A 19291-nucleotide genomic window follows, 5' to 3' on the forward strand; every position below is an offset into this window, starting at 1 on the left:
TTCCAGCTGTATAGATGTAGCTAAAACCACGGACTACCCAGTGGAGAGTCTGTTCAAGACTCTTTAAAGAAGAAGTTGGAGACAGGAATTCTCGAAATGGTGCTCTTCACTGTCTTGGTTACCTGAATCGGTTCATCTGCACTGGAGAGCCTTTTATTGGTTCTCCAACTTTTCCAAAGTGGTAATATATATTTAGAGAGCTCAATCTCTGTAAACCTAGATAGTTAGCAGTTTTGCAATGCTGGCCCTCAATTTATATATGGTAATGGAATTTTAGCATTTTCCTTTTACCAGAGGAGCCTAAAGACATCTTCTATCTGGTTTTACCTCATTATAGTGTATAACTGTTGTATGAAAGCAATATATTGGGATAGGATTCTGTCCTTTGCCTCTTGATTTCATCATCAAAAAAGAGTCGCAACATTGCACTCTGTAAAGCTAATAAGAATTGGGAAGAGATTTTCTCTGAATGGACAGATTAGTGGCTGGGACTGAGGTAGGCTCATCATCCCACTGCGGATGGCAGATGGGATCTCTAAGTTGGAGAACCAATAACAGCCTGGGACGGCAACTGCTCTGCCCAGGAACGTAAGAGACTACAGAAGGTGGTTTGCACAGCCCAGACCATCACAGAAGCCATGGACTCCATTTACATTTCTCATTGCCACAGAAAGGATGCCAACATCATCAAAGGCCCCTCCCACCCCGGTAAGGCTCTCCTACAACCTATTCTGTCAGGAAAAAGATACAAAAGCTTGAACACAGGCATCAGCAGGGTCAATAACAGCTTCTCCCCTGCCATTATTAGACTGTTGAATGGAGTTCTCTAACTTCAAATAATGTTGATCTTGCTTTGTGCACCTCCTGTACAGCCATAACCCATTTGCCTAACTCTATCTAAGTATCCTATTAGCCTGTATATTCTTGTTTGCTATGATCTGCCTGTACTGCTCGCAAAACAAAACTTTTCACTGTACTTAGGTAAATGTGACTACAATAAATCAAATCAAATAAAATAGTGTCATGATCAGTCCCTGGGTAAGGTTCCCTTATTTGTTGTGGTTCCTGATGAGGGTCTCACAAATTGTCAGACTCCTACACGAATAAGGGAATGCACTGGCTCCCCTTCATCAGGACCTCAGTTGCTTGGCAACAAGATTAATTGTAAAAGGATCACGTCCCATGTGTATTCATCAATTTTACCCAGACCAATTAATTCATGTTTCCAAAGATCATTTTACCAGGTTTCCTTGAATTAATGAAAGAATGAGTTTATCATTTGCAATGTACAACTCACACACAGATTAGACTTGAGAGGGAAGTGAAGAAAGGCACACGTTGAAAAGCTTGCAGATGCGTCTCTGAATGCCATGAAAAGCAGACGTTAGAATAAGGTGTAAGCCATTCAGGACTGAGATGAGGAAGAGTTTCTTCACACAGAGAATTGTTAACCTGTGGAATTCTCTCCCACATAAGGCCTGTTAGATATATCTTCAAAAAGGGAACTGGATGTGGCCCTTACAGCTAAAGGGATCAAGGAGAGAAAGTGGGAGTGGGATACTGAAATTGCACGATCAGCCATGATCTTACTGAATGGCAGTGAAGGGTCCAAGGGCCGAATGGCCTCCACCTGCAACTATTTTCAATATTTCTATGTTGCTGCTGGTACACTGCATGACCAGTATCTCTGATGTTGATAGGTGAACAATTATATTCAAGATGCTTGGCATCACATGTCAGCAGAATGTTTTGTTTTCTTTTGACTGTGGTTTCACTTATAGCAGTCCGAATGACATTCTTTTTGTCCCCTGCAGAGCAGGGGTGTTTAATGGCTGTTCTCAAGCTATGACCAACAAAGCACATTATTCCATACATTAGCACACAGACCACTAACACACCCACCAGTGATGAAGTTCTGAAGTTTGGTTTGATTTAGCCAAGAAAAACAAGAAAAGCTTAGCTAAATATTTTATTAGGAAATTAAAAAGCTTTGGCCTTTGAACAACTATGGACAATTTGTGCAAGAAGTAGACTTGACCTTTCTTGTTTATTGCCTTCATAACTTCCAAAACGCTAACTGTAAGTTGAGTTCTTAGTTCACAATTTGCAAAGGTGTCTTATTGCTGACAGAATTGAGGTAGGATGCCAGTGACAATACTCTGATATAACTTATAATTGCTATTCTATAACAGTATTTAGACACAAACTCTGTAAAAATCACAAATATTTGAGCTGGTGTGATCGTCAAAAATGCAGCTCAGACGTATAACTGACATCCTTACTCCTCAATGTTACTGTTTGCATTATATACAGAAGAATTCTATCTGTAAACCAATCCATCAATCTGTCTATCCATCCATCCAGGTGTGTCTATGAGGAGGAGGAGGAGGCATAAGCTGTCAAGGGATACAAAATAATCACTGAGTTGGCAAAACATGACAGATGGGATATGGTCTGCATATATGTGAAGGTCTCCATTTTGGAAGAAAAATAGGGAAAAAACAGAATATGTGAAAAACCAAATTGGCACTCTTACATCCTTGTGGACAAACGATAGAAAGTTAATTTACAAGTAGTGCAAGCAATATTGCAATTAGTAACTGATATGCTAACCTTTCTTGGCACATTATTGAAGTATAAAAGTGATATTGTCTTACTCCGTTGGAGAAGGCCTTACTGAAATTGCACCTGAATTACTGAATACAGTTTTGATCAACCTGCCTGAAGAGACATGTTTCATGGAGAATGCAACAAGGGTTCACTTAACTGATTACTGTAATGAGAGGATGTCTTAGGGGGAGAAATTGTGTAAAGGCTAGACCTATATTCCCTGCACTAGAAGTACAGAGTCAAAAGGTGTTATGATGGAAAAGCACAACAGGTCAGGCAGCATCCGAAGAGCAGAGAGTCAACATTTTGGGCATAAGCTACACTTTTCGACTCTGTACTAGAAGTATGCAAGGTAATCTCATTGCAGCAGAACACTTTTTCTCCTGATTGTGGTATCTAGAAGTAAGGTGGTGTAAAATGGTGGGTCAGTCATTTAGAACGGAAATGTGGAAAAATATCCACACTGAAAGGCTTGCAGATCTTTAGAATTCTCTAACCTGGAGAGCTGTGGGTGTTCGAGCACTGAGAATATTCAAGATGGAGATCAGGAGATCTTTCAACATTAAAGATTGATTGGATCAAATTCCCTGTTTTTCTACTGCCAAGTGAAAAATGTGGAGGCTGCCAAGGAAACACTGGCATCCCCATGACCAATGGCCAACAGCGGGGTGACAGACTGGCCAAGTTGTAGACTCCAACAGAAGATGAGGTGTTGGGGGCAGGAGGTGAGGGGGCTCTGGCATTTGAGAGGCCGTGAGAAGAATATGACCTGTTGTGGTTCCATTCGCCGAGCTGGGAATTTGTGTTGCAGAAGTTTCGTTCCCTGTCTAGGTGACATCCTCAGTGCTTGCGAGCCTCCTCTGAAGCACTTCTGTGATGTTTCCTTTGGCATTTATAGTGATTTGTACCTGCTGCTTCCGGTTGTCAGTTCCAGCTGTCAGCTGCAGTTGGGTCCAGGTCGATGTGCTTATTGATTGAATCTGTGGATGAGTGCCATGCCTCTAGGAATTCCCTGGCTGTTCTCTGTTTGGCTTGTCCTATAATAGTAGTGCTGTCCCAGTCGAACTCATATTGCTTGTCATCTGTGTGTGTGGCTACTAAGGATAGCTGGTCATTTCGTTTCGTGGCTAGTTGGTGTTCATGGATGCGGATGGCTAGCTGTCTTCCTGTTTGTCCTATGTAGTGTTTTGTGCAGTCCTTGCATGGGATTTTGTACACTACATTGGTTTTGCTCATACTGGGTATCTGGTCCTTCGTCCTGGTGAGTTGTTATCTGAGAGTGGCTGTTGTTTTGTGTGCTGTTATGAGTCCTAGTGGTCGCAGTAGTCTGGCTGTCAGTTCAGAAATGTTTTTGATGTATGGTAGTGTGGCTAGTCCTTTGGGTTGTGGCATGTCCTCGTTCCGTTGTCTTTCCCTTAGGCATCTGTTGATGAAATTGCGCGGGTATCCGTTTTTGGCAAATACATTGTATAGACGTTCTTCTTACTCTTTTTGCAGTTCTGGTGTACTGCAGTGTGTTGTGGCCCTTTTGAACAGTGTCTTGATGCAACTTCTTTTGTGTGTGTTGGGGTGGTTGCTTTCGTAGTTTAGGACTTGGTCTGTGTGTGTGGCTTTCCTGTATCCCATTGTGGTGAATTGGCCGTTTGGTGTTCTCTGTACATCACATCTAGGAATGGGAGTTGACCTCAAGTGTACAATAAAATCTCATGGAGAGGTGCTTCTGATGAGTTTAGGAGGCCTGTTAAAGAGGACCCTTCCCACCAGCCACCAGACAATGCAGGAAAACCTGCACAGCCGTGCACTTGGCATGGAAATCTCCCATCGTGGTCAAACACTGGAGGCAGTCAGATGAGACCCTGTAATGAACATTCACTATCCACATAAGGACGCCAGTTGGGTCCAACGGCAAGCAGACCAGTCCCCAATAACCCCTTGCTGCTGATTGGTGGCACTCCATCTGCTGACTTGAATAAACTCTGTTTTCATACCATCAAATTGGGTACATCCTAGCTGAGGCCTTGAGGATAAGGGTAGTTAAAGCCTATGCAATTAAGGGATAAAGTTAAAAGTCACACAACACCAGGTTATGGTCCAACAGGTTTATTTGAAATCACAAGCTATCAGAGCGTTGCTCCTTCTTTCAGTGAAATAAAATTAAGGGGTAGGATCAGGATGGAAGAGGGTAGCATTGAGAAAGAAGAGTAGTCATAGTCGGGTGGAATGATGGTGAAAGCCCAATGTGACGTATCCAGGAACTCCTGTTTCATATTTTCTTGGATACTTTGTGCTTATATATAAAAGGTTTTGCATATAGTACACGTCCATCACCTATCGGGTAGACATACAAATGTTTGATTTTTTCTTTGTTGGCTACATAGAACTGTCGATCTTCCATAATTACACCGGCACCACTCCCCAACTCTTCCTCCGCTACATTGATGACTGCATTGGCGCCACCTCATGCTCCCGCGAAGAGGTTGAGCAATTCATCAACTTCACCAACACATTCCACCCTGACCTTAAATTTACCTGGACCATCTCTGACACCTCCCTCCCCTTCCTGGACCTCTCCATCTCCATAAATGACAAACGACTTGACACTGACATTTTTTACAAACCCACCGACTCCCACAGCTACCTGGATTACACCTCTTCCCACCCTATCTCTTGCAAAAATGCCATCTCGTATTCCCAATTCCTCCGCCTCCGCTGTATCTGCTCCCAGGAGGACCAGTTCCACCATAGAACACACCAGATGGCCTCCTTCTTTAGAGAACGCAATTTCCCTTCCCACGTGGTTAAAGATGCCCTCCAACGTATCTCATCCACATCCCGCACCTCCGCCCTCAGACCCCACCCCTCCAACCGTAACAAGGACAAAACGCCCCTGGTGCTCACCTTCCACCCTACCAACCTTCGCATAAACCAAATCATCTGCTGACATTTCCGCCAACTCCAAAAAGACCCCACCACCAGGGATATATTTCTCTCCCCACCCTTTTCCGCCTTCCGCAAAGACCGTTCCCTCCATGACTACCTGGTCAGGTCCACAACCCCCTGCAACCCACCCTCCCATCCTGGCACCTTCCCCTGCCACCGAAGGAACTGCAAAACCTGCGCCTACACCTCCTCCCTCACCTCCATCCAAGGCCCTAAAGGAGCCTTCCACATCCATCAAAGTTTTACCTGCACATCCACCAATATCATTTATTGTATCCGTTGCTCCCGATGCGGTCTCCTCTACATTGGGGAGACTGGACGGCTCCTAGCAGAGCGCTTTAGAGAACATCTCCGGGACACCCACACCAATCAACCAAACCGCCCTGTGGCCCAACATTTCAACCCCCCATTCTGCCGAGGACATGGAGGTCCTGGGCCTCCTTCACCACCGCTCCATCACCACCAGACGCCTGGCGGAAGAACGCATCATCATCTGCCTCGGAACACTTCAACCCCAGGGCATCAATGTGGACTTCAATAGTTTCCTCATTTCCCCTTCCCCCACCTCACCCTAGTTCCAAACTTCCAGCTCAGCACTGTCCCCATGACTTGTCCTACCTGCCTATCTTATTTTCCACCTACCAACTTCAACCTCCTCCCTGACCTATCACCTTCATCCCCTCCCCCACTCACCTATTGTACTCTATGCTACTTTCTTCCTACCCCCACCCTCCTCTAGCTTATCTCTCCACGCTTCAGGCTCTCTGCCTTTATTCCTGATGAAGGGCTTTTGCCCGAAACGTCAATTTTGCTGCTCCTCAGATGCTGCCCGAACTGCTGTGCTCTTCCAGCACCACTAATCCAAAATCTGGTTTCCAGCATCTGCAGTCATTGTTTTTACCAAACAAATTCCATTCCATTGCTCTACACTGTAGGGAAATAGATGGTGACATCCTGCAAAATGTCCAGATTACAGAGGAGGAAGTGTTGGATGTCTTGAAACGGTTAAAGTTAGATAAATCCCCAGGACCTGATCAGTTGTACCCAAGAACTCTATGGGAAGCTAGAGAAGTGATTGCTGGGCCTCTTGTTGAGATATTTGTATCATCGATAGTCACAGGTGAGGTACCGGAAGACTGGAAGTTAGCAAATGTGGTGCCACTGTTTAAGAAGGGTAGTAAAGACAAGCCAGGGAACTATAGACCAGTGAGCCTGACCTCAGTAGTGGGCAAGTTGTTGGAGGAAATCCTGAGGGACAGGATGTACATGTATTTGGAAAGGCAAGGACTGATTAGGGATAGTCAATATGGCTTTGTGCGTGGGAAATCATGTCTCACAAACTTGATTGAGTTTTTTGAAGAAGTAACAAAGAAGATTGATGAGGGCAGAGCAGTAGATGTGATCTATATGGAGTTCAGTAAGGCGTTCGACAAGGTTCCCCATGGGAGACTGATTAGCATGGTTAGATCTCATGGAATACAGGGAGAACTAGCCATTTGAATACAGAACTGGCACAAAGGTAGAAGACAGAAGGTGGTGGTGGAGGGTTGTTTTTCAGACTGGAGGCCTGTGACCAGTGGAGTGTAACAAGGATCGGTGCTGGGTCCTCTACTTTTTGTCATTTACATAAATGATTTAGATGCGAGCATAAGAGGTACAGTTAGTAAGTTTGCAGATGACACTAAACTTAAGGTGTAGTGGACAGCGAAGAGGGTTCCCTCAGATTACAACAGGATCTGGACCAGATAGGCTAGTGGGCTGAGAAGTGGCAGATGGAGTTTAATTCAGATAAAGGTGAGGTGCTACATTTTGGGAAAGCAAATCTTAGCAGGACTTGTACACTTCATGGTAAGGTCCTCGGGAGTGTTGTGGAACAAAGAGACCGTGGAGTGCAGGTTCATATCTCCTTGAAAGTGGAGTCACAGGTAGATAGGTTAGTGAAGAAAGCATTTGGTATGTTTTCCAGTATTGGTCAGAGTATTGAGTACAGGAGTTGGGAGGTCATGTTGCGGCTGTACAGGACATTGGTTAGGCCACTGTTTGAATATTGCGTGCAATTCTGGTCTCCTTCCTATCGGAAAGATGTTGTGAAACTTGAAAGGGTTCAGAAAAGATTTACAAGGATGTTGCCAGGGTTGGAGGATTTGTGCTATAGGGAGAGGTTGAACAGGCTGGGGCTGTTTTCCCTGGAGTGTCGGAGGCTGAGGGGTGATCTTATAGAGGCTTACAAAACTATGAAGGGCATGGCAAAGTCTTTTCCCTGGGGTCGGGGAATCTAGAACTAAAGGGCATAGGTTTAGGGTGAGAGGGGAAAGATATAAAAGAGATCTAAGGGGCAACTTTTTCACGCAGAGGGTGGTACGTGTATGGAATGAGCTGCCAGAGGAAGTGGTGGAGGCTGGTACAATTGCAACATTTAAGAGGCATTTGGATGGGTATATGAATAGGAAGGGTTTGGAGGGATATGGGCTGGGTGCTGGCAGGTGGGACTAGGTGGAGTTGGGATATCTGGTCGGCATGAACAGGTTGGACCGAAGGGTCTGTTTCCATGCTGTACATCTCTATGACTCTATGACTATATAAGGGAGAAACATCTGTGATTAAACTCAACTGGACAGACTCTGAGAATTTGTTGCACAATAGTCTTCACTCAAATACTTGCGGATCTTTGGAATTCTCTAACCCAGAGAGCTGAGAGTGCCCAAGCTTTGAGTGTATGGAAGGTAGAGATTGGGAGATCATTCAACACTAAAGACTGAATTGATCTGGCACCAGATTCCATGCTCCACCACTCCCAGGCAAAGAAAATCAATAGTAGAATGATACCTATCTGATTTCCAGTGAGTGGGCCACAGGACGTTTGACAACAGAGTACTGTAAAACAGGCAAATCTTTAGTTACAGATAGGATTAATGGTAGTTGTCTTTCCCCTAGGATGGGGAATTTCAAGACTAGGAGATACAATTTTAAGGTGAGAGGAGAGCGATTTAAAAAAGACCATGTGGGCAAATGTTTTACACAGAGGCTGGTTTGCATGTGGAATGAACTTCCTGAGTGGGTGGATGTGGGTAGAATTATAACATTTAAAAGATATTTGGATAATTATATGAATTAGAAAGATGTGGAAGAATGTGAGCCAGGAACAGGCAGGTGGGACTAGTTTACTTTGGGATTATGTCGGTGTGGACTGGTTGTGCCAAAGGTCTGTTTTTGTGCTATATGACGCTATGACTCTATATAGAACTATACATGCTCTAACGTATAGATTATGGAACATTGTTTCTCAACAAAAGGTGTCCCTTTTACCTTTACTCCCAGCATGCTCAATATTTCACAACATCATTGTTGGAGAAAAAGCTTACAATGGGCTTTCATTAGGTCCAGGAGCAATAGAGAGAGAAAGCAAAGTAAAAGGTACAGATGAGTTACTTCCCTTATTGTTTTTGTTCTATTTGTAATATTGATGTCACTGAGCAAAATTGTCACTAAGCACACAACCACACAAATGTGCACCTGTTTCCATGTGTACAGGATGTTTTATTTAAAAGGGGATGGAGTGATTAGAATGAGGTCAGCCAGGTGGACATCAGAGAATGTGAGTTCCTTGATTGAGGTTGTTAACCTGATCCCATCCTTGACTTCGCACATAGATGTGATGGTCAAGAAGCAGCAACAACACCTCTTCCTCAGGCAGCTCTGAAAACTTGACATGTCCGTAAGGGCCCTCACCAACTTTTACAGATGCTCCATAGAAAGCATACTGTCTGGGTGTATAATGGCCCGGTACAGCAACTGTTCTGCCCAGGACTGCAAGACACTACAGGAGGTTGTGTGTGCACGGCCCAGACCATCACAGAAGCCAACCTCCCATCTATGGACTCCATTTACACTTCTCATTGCCGAGGATAGGTTGCCAACATCATCAAAGGCCCCTCCCACCCCGGTAAGGCTCTCCTATAAACTCTTCCGTCAGGCAGGAGGTACAGAAGCTTGAACACATGCACCAACAGGTTCAAGAACAGCTTCTTCCCTGCCATTATTAGAATGATAAATGGACTCTCTAACTTCAAATAATGATTGTCTTGTTAATGTAGATCTTGCTTTGTGCGTGTCCTGTGCAGTGTAACCTCTATACCTTACTCTGTCCAAGTTTTTTTCACCCAATGATCTGTATGTCCTTGCTTACTATGAACTGCCTGCATTGCTCGCAAACAAAGCTTTTCACTGTACTTAGGTACACGCGACAATAAATCAAATCAATCAGTCAGTCAATCAATCAGCACTGACAGAAATAAACAGGAGTGTCAGGGGTTCTGCCCATTATAGGAACAAGCAGGGTCAGTGTCATGTACTCTGCAACTGTAAATAAAAGGCGATTTGGTGATGGGATACCAGCCTTTGTGGAGTTATTTCAGGGGAGAATTTAAATTGTAGAGAGTTATAAGTTAGGAATTTTGTTTCTTTTCTGCTTTCAGTTAAAAATATTTTGTTTGCAATAAATAGCTATTTTCTTGTGAACTACAAAAGGATTGTTAGTATTTTCTTTAAACCTGGGTTTGTCAATCAGATAATCTGGGAAATTTTGATAACTCAATTAAATCATTCCACATTTGTGACAACCCTGGGAATAGTGGGGTTTGAAATCTCATGCACTACTCCTGTGAGTCATGGTACTACATATAGATTACTTCAGTGTAATAACTGTTCAACATAACAAACAGAATATGATTGTTGCCAAAGTGTTATTAGAATATAGAAAGTACGTTACCATGAAATTAAATACATGCTATGGTACACTACCTCTGTTCAATTAAAACAAAGCATACAACTACAGTATGTGATGTAATGTCACTTCAGAATAAACTACATAGTACAGTAATAGTGATGTAAAAAAAATCACGTGGTAGAATAACTTAAGAGTGAATGAAATTTTATAAAAACACTGAAATATGAGTCATTTGGTGCACTCATGTCAAGAAGGATTATTTAATTTAGCATTGGAACCTAATAACCATTCAAAATATTTCTTTGATAATGGTACATGATGGAACATCAGAATTGAGGACAGGGCCAGAACATTTGTAATTTTGATTGTCTTGGCTGCATACAAGTGACAGAAGCTAAAACTTAATGAACTGTGACATGCTTTGTACTATCCTCAGGGCAGTAAAGGTGTTATATAAATGCAAGACTGCACGTTCTATCTTCCCACTTATCCTCATTAGATGAGCTCTACCAAGTAACGTAAAGTGTGCCAAAGCTAAGTTTTTATCTAGCTGAAGAAAGAATGACTTCACCTTAAGAAAACAAAATTATTAAAGCAAGTGCTGACATACTCAAGTGAACAAAGCTTCTGATTGTGAGTGTTTAATGCTGAAAAGAAAGCATTACCAGCTCAAATTACCCTCCCACTATTGAGACAGTCAAGTTATGTTTAGTACAGGATACAACTTGGCAAAATTCTGATTGTAAAGAGTGGTCTAGATGGAGTAAAAATATTATAAGTATATATAAATGTATATTTGATAGGAATAGAGTAAATTGTGGATATTGCCATTATGAAAGTCCGGATGGAGATGATTACAGAAAGTGAAAAGTTGAGGATGTAAAAAATTCATCACAGGTCCAGAACCAAAAGTTCTTACACTGGCCTCAATGACATGGATTCTGGATTAGTGGTGCTGGAAGAGCACAGGAGTTCAGGCAGCATCCGAGGAGCAGCTAAATCGACGTTTCGGGCAAAAGCCCTTCATCAGGAATAAAGGCAGAGAGCCTGAAGCGTGGAGAGATAAGCTAGAGAAGGGTGGGGGTGGGGAGAAAGTAGCATGGGGTACAATAGGTGAGTGGGGGAGGGGATGAAGGTGATAGATCAGGGAAGAGAGGGTGGAGTGGATAGGTGGAAAAGGAGATAGGCAGGTAGAACAAGTCATGGGGACAGTGCTGAGCTGGAAGTTTGGAACTAGGGTGAGGTGGGGGAAGAGGAAATAAGGAAACTGTTGAAGTCCACATTGATGCACTGGATTGAAGTGTTCCGAGGCGGAAGATGAGGCGTTCTTCCGCCAGGCGTCTGGTGGTGAGGGAACGGCGGTGAAGGAGGCCCAGGACCTCCATGTCCTCGGCAAAGTGGGAGGGGGAGTTGAAATGTTGGTCCACAAGGCAGTGTGGTTGATTGGTGCGGGTGTCCCAGAGATGTTCCCTAAAGCGCCCTGCTAAGAGGCGTCCAGACTCCCCAATGTAGAGGAGACCGCATCGGGTGCAAAGGATACAATAAATGATATTAGTGGATGTGCAGGTAAAACTTTGATGAATGTGGAAGGCTCCTTTAGGGCCTTGGATGGAGGTGAGGGAGGAGATGTGGGCGCAGGTTTTGCAGTTCCTGCGGTGGCAGGGGAAGGTGCCAGGATGGGAGGGTGAGTTGTAGGGGTTGTGGACCTGACTAGGTAGTCATGGAGGGAACGGTCTTTGCGGAAGGCGGAAAAGGGTGGGGAGAGAAATATATCCCTGGTGGTGGGGTCTTTTTGGAGGTGGCAGAAATGTCAGCGGATGATTTGGTTTAGGCAAAAGTTGGTAGGGTGGAAGGTGAGCACCAGGGGCGTTCTGTCCTTGTTACGGTTGGAGGGGTGGGGTCTGAGGCGGAGGTGCGGGTAGTGGATGAGATGCGTTGGAGGGCCTCTTTAACCACATGGGAAGGGAAATTGCGGTCTCTAAAGAAGGAGGCCATCTGGTGTGTTCTGTGGTGGAACTGGTCCTCCTGGGAGCAGATACGGCGGAGGCGGAGGAATTGGGAATGTGGGATGGTATTTTTGCAAGAGGTGGCGCCAATGCAGTCATCAATGTAGCGGAGGAAGAGGTGGGGAATGGTGCCAATGTAATTACGGAAGATCGGCTGTTCTACGTAGCCAACAAAGAGACAGGCATAGCTGGGGCCCATACGTGTGCCCATGGCTACTCCTTTGGTCTGAGGAAGTGGGAGGATTCGAAGGAGAAATTGTTAAGGGTGAGGACCAGTTCGGCCAAACAAATGAGAGTGTCGGTGGAAGGGTACTGTTGGGGACGTCGGGAGAGGAAGAAACAGAGGACTTGGAGGCCCTGGTCATGGCGGATGGAGGTGTAGAGGGATTGGATATCCATGGTGAAGATGAGGCGTTGGGGACTGGGGAAACGGAAGTCTTGGAGGAGGTGGAGGGCGTGGGTGGTGTCTCGAATATATGTGGGGAGCTCCTGGACTAGGGGGGATAGGACAGTGTCGAGGTAGGTAGAGATGAGTTCAGTGGGACAGGAGCATGCTGAGACTTGGACGGCCAGGGTGGTCAGGCTTGTGGATCTTTGGAAGGAGCTAGAACCGGGCAGAGCGGGGTTCCCGGACTATGAGGTTGGAAGCTGTGGGTGGGAGATCTCCTGAGGTGATGAGGTTCTGTATGGTCTGGGAGATGATGGTTTGGTGATGGGGGGTGGGGTCATGGTCGAGGGGGTGGTAGAAAGATGTGTCTGCGAGTTGGCATTTGGCTTCAGCGGTGTAGAGGTCAGTGCGCCAGATTACCACTGCGCCCCCTTTATCTGCTGGCTTGATGGTGAAGTTGGGATTGGAGGGCTGCACGTTGAGAGGGTGAGAGGTTGGAGTGGGGGAGGGGGTAGACAGGTTGAGGCGGTTAATGTCCCGGCGGCAGTTGGAAATGAAGAGGTCGAGGACAGGTAATAGGCCAGCGCGGGGTGTCCAGGTGGATGCAGTGTGTTGGAGGTGGGCGAAGGGGTCCTCGGAAGGTGGGCCGGAATCCTGATTGTGAAAGTAAGCTCAGAGGCGGAGGCGGTGGAAGAAGTATTCGACGTCACAGCGTGTATTAAATTCATTGATGCGTGGACGGAGGGGGATGAAGGTGAGTCCTTTGCTGAGGACTGATCGTTCGTCCTCAGTGAGGGGAAGGTCTGGAGGGATGGTGAAAACTCGGCAGGCCTGGGAGCTGGGATCTGGTGTGGGTGTGGAGCTGGGAGTGGGGGTGGAGTCAGTAACTGGAGTGGGTGTGATGGTGGGGTGAATGGGGGTGGAGTCATGAGCAGGGGTGGTGTTCCCCTCAGGGTTCTGGGGGCCGGGAATGGTGACACTGGGATCTGTGGGGGTGGCGTGTCCAGCAGAATGCAGGTTAGTGGCGTTGGTGGGGGCAGAAGTGGTGGCAGACACGGCAGTAGGGAAGTCACTGAGCATGTGACATCAGCGATGATGTGAGGGGCTGAAGTGATGTCACATGTGATGCATGAGAAATTGTGAGGGGCGGAAGTGGTTGTGGGAGTGGCCATGATGGGGGTGGAAGTGACATCATCAATCAGCATGGGGGTGGCAGCTGCACCAGCCACATGGCTAATGGTAGACTCCAACAGAAGATGAGGTGTCAGGGGCAGGAGGTGAGGGGGCTCTGGCTTTTAAAAGGCCATGGGAAGATTATAACCTGTTGTGGTTCTGTTCGCCGAGCTGGGAATTTGTGTTGCAGAAGTTTCGTTCCCTTCTAGGTGACATCCTCAGTGCTTGGGAGCCTCTTGTGAAGCGCTACTGTGATGTTTCCTCTGGCATTTATAGTGATTTGTATCTGCTGCTTCCGGTTGTCAGTTCCAGCTGTCCGCTGCAGTGGTCGGTATATTGGGTCCAGGTCGATGTGCTTATTGATTGAACCTGTGGATGAGTGCCATGCCTCTAGGAATTCCCTGGCTGTTCTCTGTTTGGCTTGTCCTATAATAGTAATGTTGTTCCAGTCGAACTCATGTTGCTTGTCATCTGTGTGTGTGGCTACTAAGGATAGCTGGTCATGTCGTTTCGTGGCTAGTTGGTGTTCATGGATGCGGATCGTTAGCTGTCTTCCTGTTTGTCCGATATAGTGTTTTGTGCAATCGTTGCATGGGATTTTGTACACTACATTGGTTTTGCTCATGCTGCTAATCGGGTCCTTTGTCCTGGTGAGTTGTTGTCTGAGAGTGGCTGTTGGTTTGTGTGCTGTTATGAGTCCTAGTGGTCGCAGTAGTCTGGCTGTCAGTTCAGAAATGTTTTTGATGTATGGTAGTGTGGCTAGTCCTTTGGGTTGTGGCATGTCCTCATTCCGTTGTCTTTCCCTTAGGCATCTGTTGATGAAATTGCGCGGGTATCCGTTTTTGGCGAATACATTGTATAGGTGTTCTTCTTCCTCTTTTTGCAGTTCTGGTGTACTGCAGTGTGTTGTGGCCCTTTTGAACAGTGTCTTGATGCAACTTCTTTTGTGTGTGTTGGGGTGGTTGCTTTCATAGTTCAGGACTTGGTCTGTGTGTGTGGCTTTCCTGTATCCCTTTGTGGTGAATTGGCCGTTCGGTGTTCTCTGTACATCACATCTAAGATTGGGAGCTGACCTCAAGTGTACAATAAAATCTCATGGAGAGGTGCTTCTGATGAGTTTAGGAGGCCTGTTAAAGAGGACCCTTCCCACCAGCCACCAGACAATGCAGGAAAACCTGCACAGCCGTGCACTTGGCATGGAAATCTCCCATCGTGGTCAAACCCTGGAGGCAGTCAGATGAGACCCTGTAATGAACATTCACTATCCACATAAGGACCTCAGTTGGGTCCAACGGCAAGCAGACCAGTCCCCAATAACCCTTTGCTGCTGATTGGTGGCACTCCATCTACTGACTTGAATAAACTCCCCCACTCACCTATTGTACTCCATGCTACTTTCTCCCCATCCCCACCCTCCTCGAGCTTATCTCTCCACGCTTCCGGCTGTCTGTCTTTATTCCTGATGAAGGGCTTTTGCCCGAAACATCGATGCTGCCTGAATTGCTGTGCTCTTTCAGCACCACTAATCCAGAATCTGGTTTCCAGCATCTGCAGTCATTGTTTTTACCTACTGAATGACATGGAGTTGACTGAGGATCTCTGGTGTAGCTTAGGTTCAGCACAGCATTGCGTTGCAAGGTGCAAAATGATTTTCAGCCAAAGTAAGCAAGATTAATAGCACTACTAGTGGAAGTCAATCTAAAAAATAGCTGATCTCTATGCTAACCTCAAATTTTAGGCATCTATAGGAGACTTCATTGGATTCAGCCACCCTCCTATGATGGCTCAGTGGTTAACACTGCTGCCCCATAGTGCCAGGGACCCGGGTTCAGTTCCAGCCTGTGTGGCATTTACACATTCCCCCTGTGCCTGCATGAGTTTATTCTGCGTGCTCTAGTTTCCACCCACAGTCCAAAGCCATACAGGTTCGTTGGATTGGCCATGTTAATTTATCTACGGAAGTGTAGCTAATGGAAAGATGGTGTTAGTGGGACACTCTTTGGAGGTTCAATGTGGACATGATAGGCCAAATGGCCTGCTTTGGCACTGTAGGGATTCTATGATTAACTGCTAATGTTGAGAGAGGCTTTTCTGTGCAATTCAGCAAACGTTGCCAAGAGCAGCAGTAAAGGCCGTTTGGGGTTTAACAACTGGTCTGCTTTCTTAGAGTTGAGTACAAAGTGTGGTTCTGGAAAAGCACAGCAGGTCAGGTAGCATCCGAGGAGCAGAAGAATCGACGTTTCGGCCAAAAACCCTTCATCAGGAATGAGGCTGTGAGCCGAGGGAGTGGTGAGATAAATGGGAGGTGGTTGGGACTGGCGAGAAGGTAGCTGAGAATGCAATAGGTAGATTGAGGAGGGGTAAAGGTGATGGGTCGGAGGGGAGGTGGAGCGGATAGGTGGGTAGGGAGATTGACAGGTGGAACAGGTCATGAGGGCGGTGCCGAGTTGGAAGGTTGGAACTGGGGTAAGGTGGAGGGAGGGGAAATGAGGAAACTGATGAAATCCACATTAATGCCATGAGGTTGGAGGGTCCCGAGGCAGAATATGAGACGTTCTTCTTCCAGGCGTCTAGTGGTTAGGGAGTGATGATGGAGGAGGTCCAGGACCTGCGTGTCCTTGGCAGAGTGGGAGTTGATTCTTAGAGTTGAGTCTATTGGATACAGTAATGGTTTTTCTATTCAGTCACAAGATATAGGTTTCACTGACAGGCCAGGATTTATTGCCCATCCCTAGTTGCCCTTGAGAAGGTGGTGGTGAGTGCCTTCTTGAACTGTTGTAGTTCACCTGCTTTGGGTTGACCCACAATGCCATTAGTGAGGGAACAACAGGAATTTGACCCAGTGATTTACCCAGAGGGTAATTAGGTGTCAAAAAAATTGGATGGCATAGAGTAGGACTCCTGGCTGTAGTTCATCTGCTCCAATCGCTTTTCTTTCTTCTTGTTTTCTCACTTTAAGTTCTTTTTTTCCTTTCCCTACTTACCTTTTAGTGAGAGGTTGGTCGTGCAGGCAGTGGCAAACTTTTCTTAATTGAATTTAGATAAATGCAAGGAGCTGCATTTTGGAAAAGCAAATCGGAGCATGACCTATAAACTTAATGGCAAGGTCCTAGGGAGTGTTGCTGAACAAAGAGACCTTGGAGTGCAGGTTCATAGCTCCTTGAAAGTGGAGTCGCAGGTAGATAGGATAGTGAAGAAATGTTTGGTAGCTTTCCTTTATTAGTCAGAGTATTGAGTACAGGAGTTGGGAGGTCCTGTTGCCGCTCTACAGGACATTGGTTAGGCCACTGTTGGAGTATTGCATGCAATTCTGGTCTCCTTCCTGTTGGACAGATGTTGTGAAACCTGAAAGGGTTCAGAAAAGATTTACAAGGATGTTGTCAGGTTTGGAGGATTTGAGCTATAAGGAGAGGCTGAATAGTCTGGAGCTGTTTTCCCTGGAGTGTCAGAGGCTGCGGGGTGACCTTATAGAGGTTTGTAAAATCATGAGGGGCATGAGTAGGATAAGTAGACAAGGTCTTTTCCCTGGGGAGTGGGGGAAGTCCAGAACTACAGGGTATAGTTTTAGGGTGAGAGGGGAAAGATATAAAAGGGACCTAAGGGGCAGCTTTTTCTCACAGAGGGTGGTGAGTGTATGGAATCTGCTGCCAGCGGAAGTGGTGGAGGCTGGTACAAATACAGCAGTTCAAAGGCATCTGTATGGGTATATGAATAGGAAGGGTTTAGAGTAGACCTGGACATTTTACGGCCCACGTGCCATGTCCAGCCCTTTGGTCGTTGCTGTCCCACATGAGGTCAATCTTAAATTAGAACATAATGAAAAAGTATTTATGCCATGCACGCAATACAACTGTGTTGCTTTTGTTCTGAAAATGATTTTTTAAAATTTACATATGGACGCACATGCGCATGTATGTGCATACGTGCGTGCGTAACAGCTAAAAGTGATGCTTGCTGGTTAGCCCTCAAAATGCCAGCTCAAGCAAAAAAAAGCAAAGTTGATATGGAATGCCGCATTTTTAGCAAGACGTGGACTGCTAGATATTCATTTCCAGAAATCGGAGGTAAAGCCATGTGCTTGGTTTGTGGTGCACAGGTCGCTGTGTTCAAGGATTATAATTTGAATCGCCACTACATGACCAAACACGCCGAGAAGTACAACAATTTGTCTGATCAAGAGCGGGCAAAGGAGTCGGATGCTTTGCTAGCTAAGCTGCATAACCAGCAAAGACTTTTTACTCAACTTCACATATCCAGAGATGCAGCTGTCAAGACAAGTTATGTCATATCCCACAAAATCGCCAGAAACAGTTAACCATTTTCTGATGGAGAGTTTATTAAGGAGTGCTTGTTGGACTCTGCAGAACTAATGTACCTGGAGAAAAAGGAGGCATTTGAGAATGTGCCCCTCTCCTGACGCACTGTAACGAGAAGGATTGGGGACATCACGAGAAATCTGGAGCTTCAGCTGCAGCACAGAGCGGTCAACTTTGACTTTTTTTCCTTGGCTCTGGATGAGAGCTGCGACATACGTGACACAGGCCAGCTACTCATCTTCGTACATGGGATAACTACGGACTTTAAAATCACGGAGTAGCTGGCCGCCATGCAGTCAATGAAAGGAAAAACAACTGGTAATGATTTGTTCATGGAGGTAAATGCATGTTTGGACACGTTGGGACTAAAATGGGGCAAGCTGGCCGGTGTGGCAGCGGATGGTTGTCCAAATCTAATGAGAAAACATGTTGGATTCTTAAAGAGAATGCAGGATAAAGTGACAGAAATTGATCCTGAACAGAAATTGGTATTTTTGCATTGTATAATATATCAGGAAGTGTTGTGTAAGTCAGTGTTATGTAAGTCATGTGGTTGATGTTGTAACTAAAATAGTTAACTTCATCAGGGCAAGAGCTTTGAATCAAAGGCAGTTTGTTGCACTTTTGGAGGAAAATGAGACTGAACATCGTGACATAGGCTACCACACAGCTGTCAGGTGGCTCAGCCTGGGCAAAATGCTGAAAAGTGTATGGAACCTGAGAGAAGACATTCAAGATTTCTGTGTGAAGAAAGGGAATGGCATTCCACAGCTTTCAGATGCAGACTGGATTGCAGACCTTGGTTTTGCTGTTGATGTGACTGCACTTATGAATGAACTAAATGTGAAACTACAATGCAAGGGCCTTTTTGTGCATGAAATGTTACAACTCGGTGAAGGCTTTTATGAGAAAGTTGCAACTTCTCTCAAGCAAAATGGAGGACAATATTCTCACCCACTTGCCAACACTGAAGGAAGCCGCATCTTCAGCTGATCACCTCCACAGGTACTCATCTATGTTAGAAGCACTGCATGGTGAATTTTCGAGACGATTTCAAGACTTTAAAACGGTTGAGAATGAAATGCACATGATTTTTTCCCCCATTTACATGCAATGTGGAGAGTGCACCTAG

At 45.6% G+C, this 19291-nt stretch overlaps 1 pseudogene; it reads left to right on the forward strand.

Annotated features, from left to right (window-relative positions):
- Positions 1 to 18449: 18449 nt before the first annotated feature.
- On the forward strand, positions 18450 to 19291 carry LOC148149359 (general transcription factor II-I repeat domain-containing protein 2A-like; annotated as a pseudogene).

The sequence above is a fragment of the Chiloscyllium plagiosum genome, unplaced genomic scaffold (genome assembly GCF_037043375.1).
Source record: "Chiloscyllium plagiosum isolate Xiang-an unplaced genomic scaffold, Cpla_swu_hap1 HiC_scaffold_8, whole genome shotgun sequence".
Lineage (NCBI taxonomy): Eukaryota > Metazoa > Chordata > Chondrichthyes > Orectolobiformes > Hemiscylliidae > Chiloscyllium > Chiloscyllium plagiosum.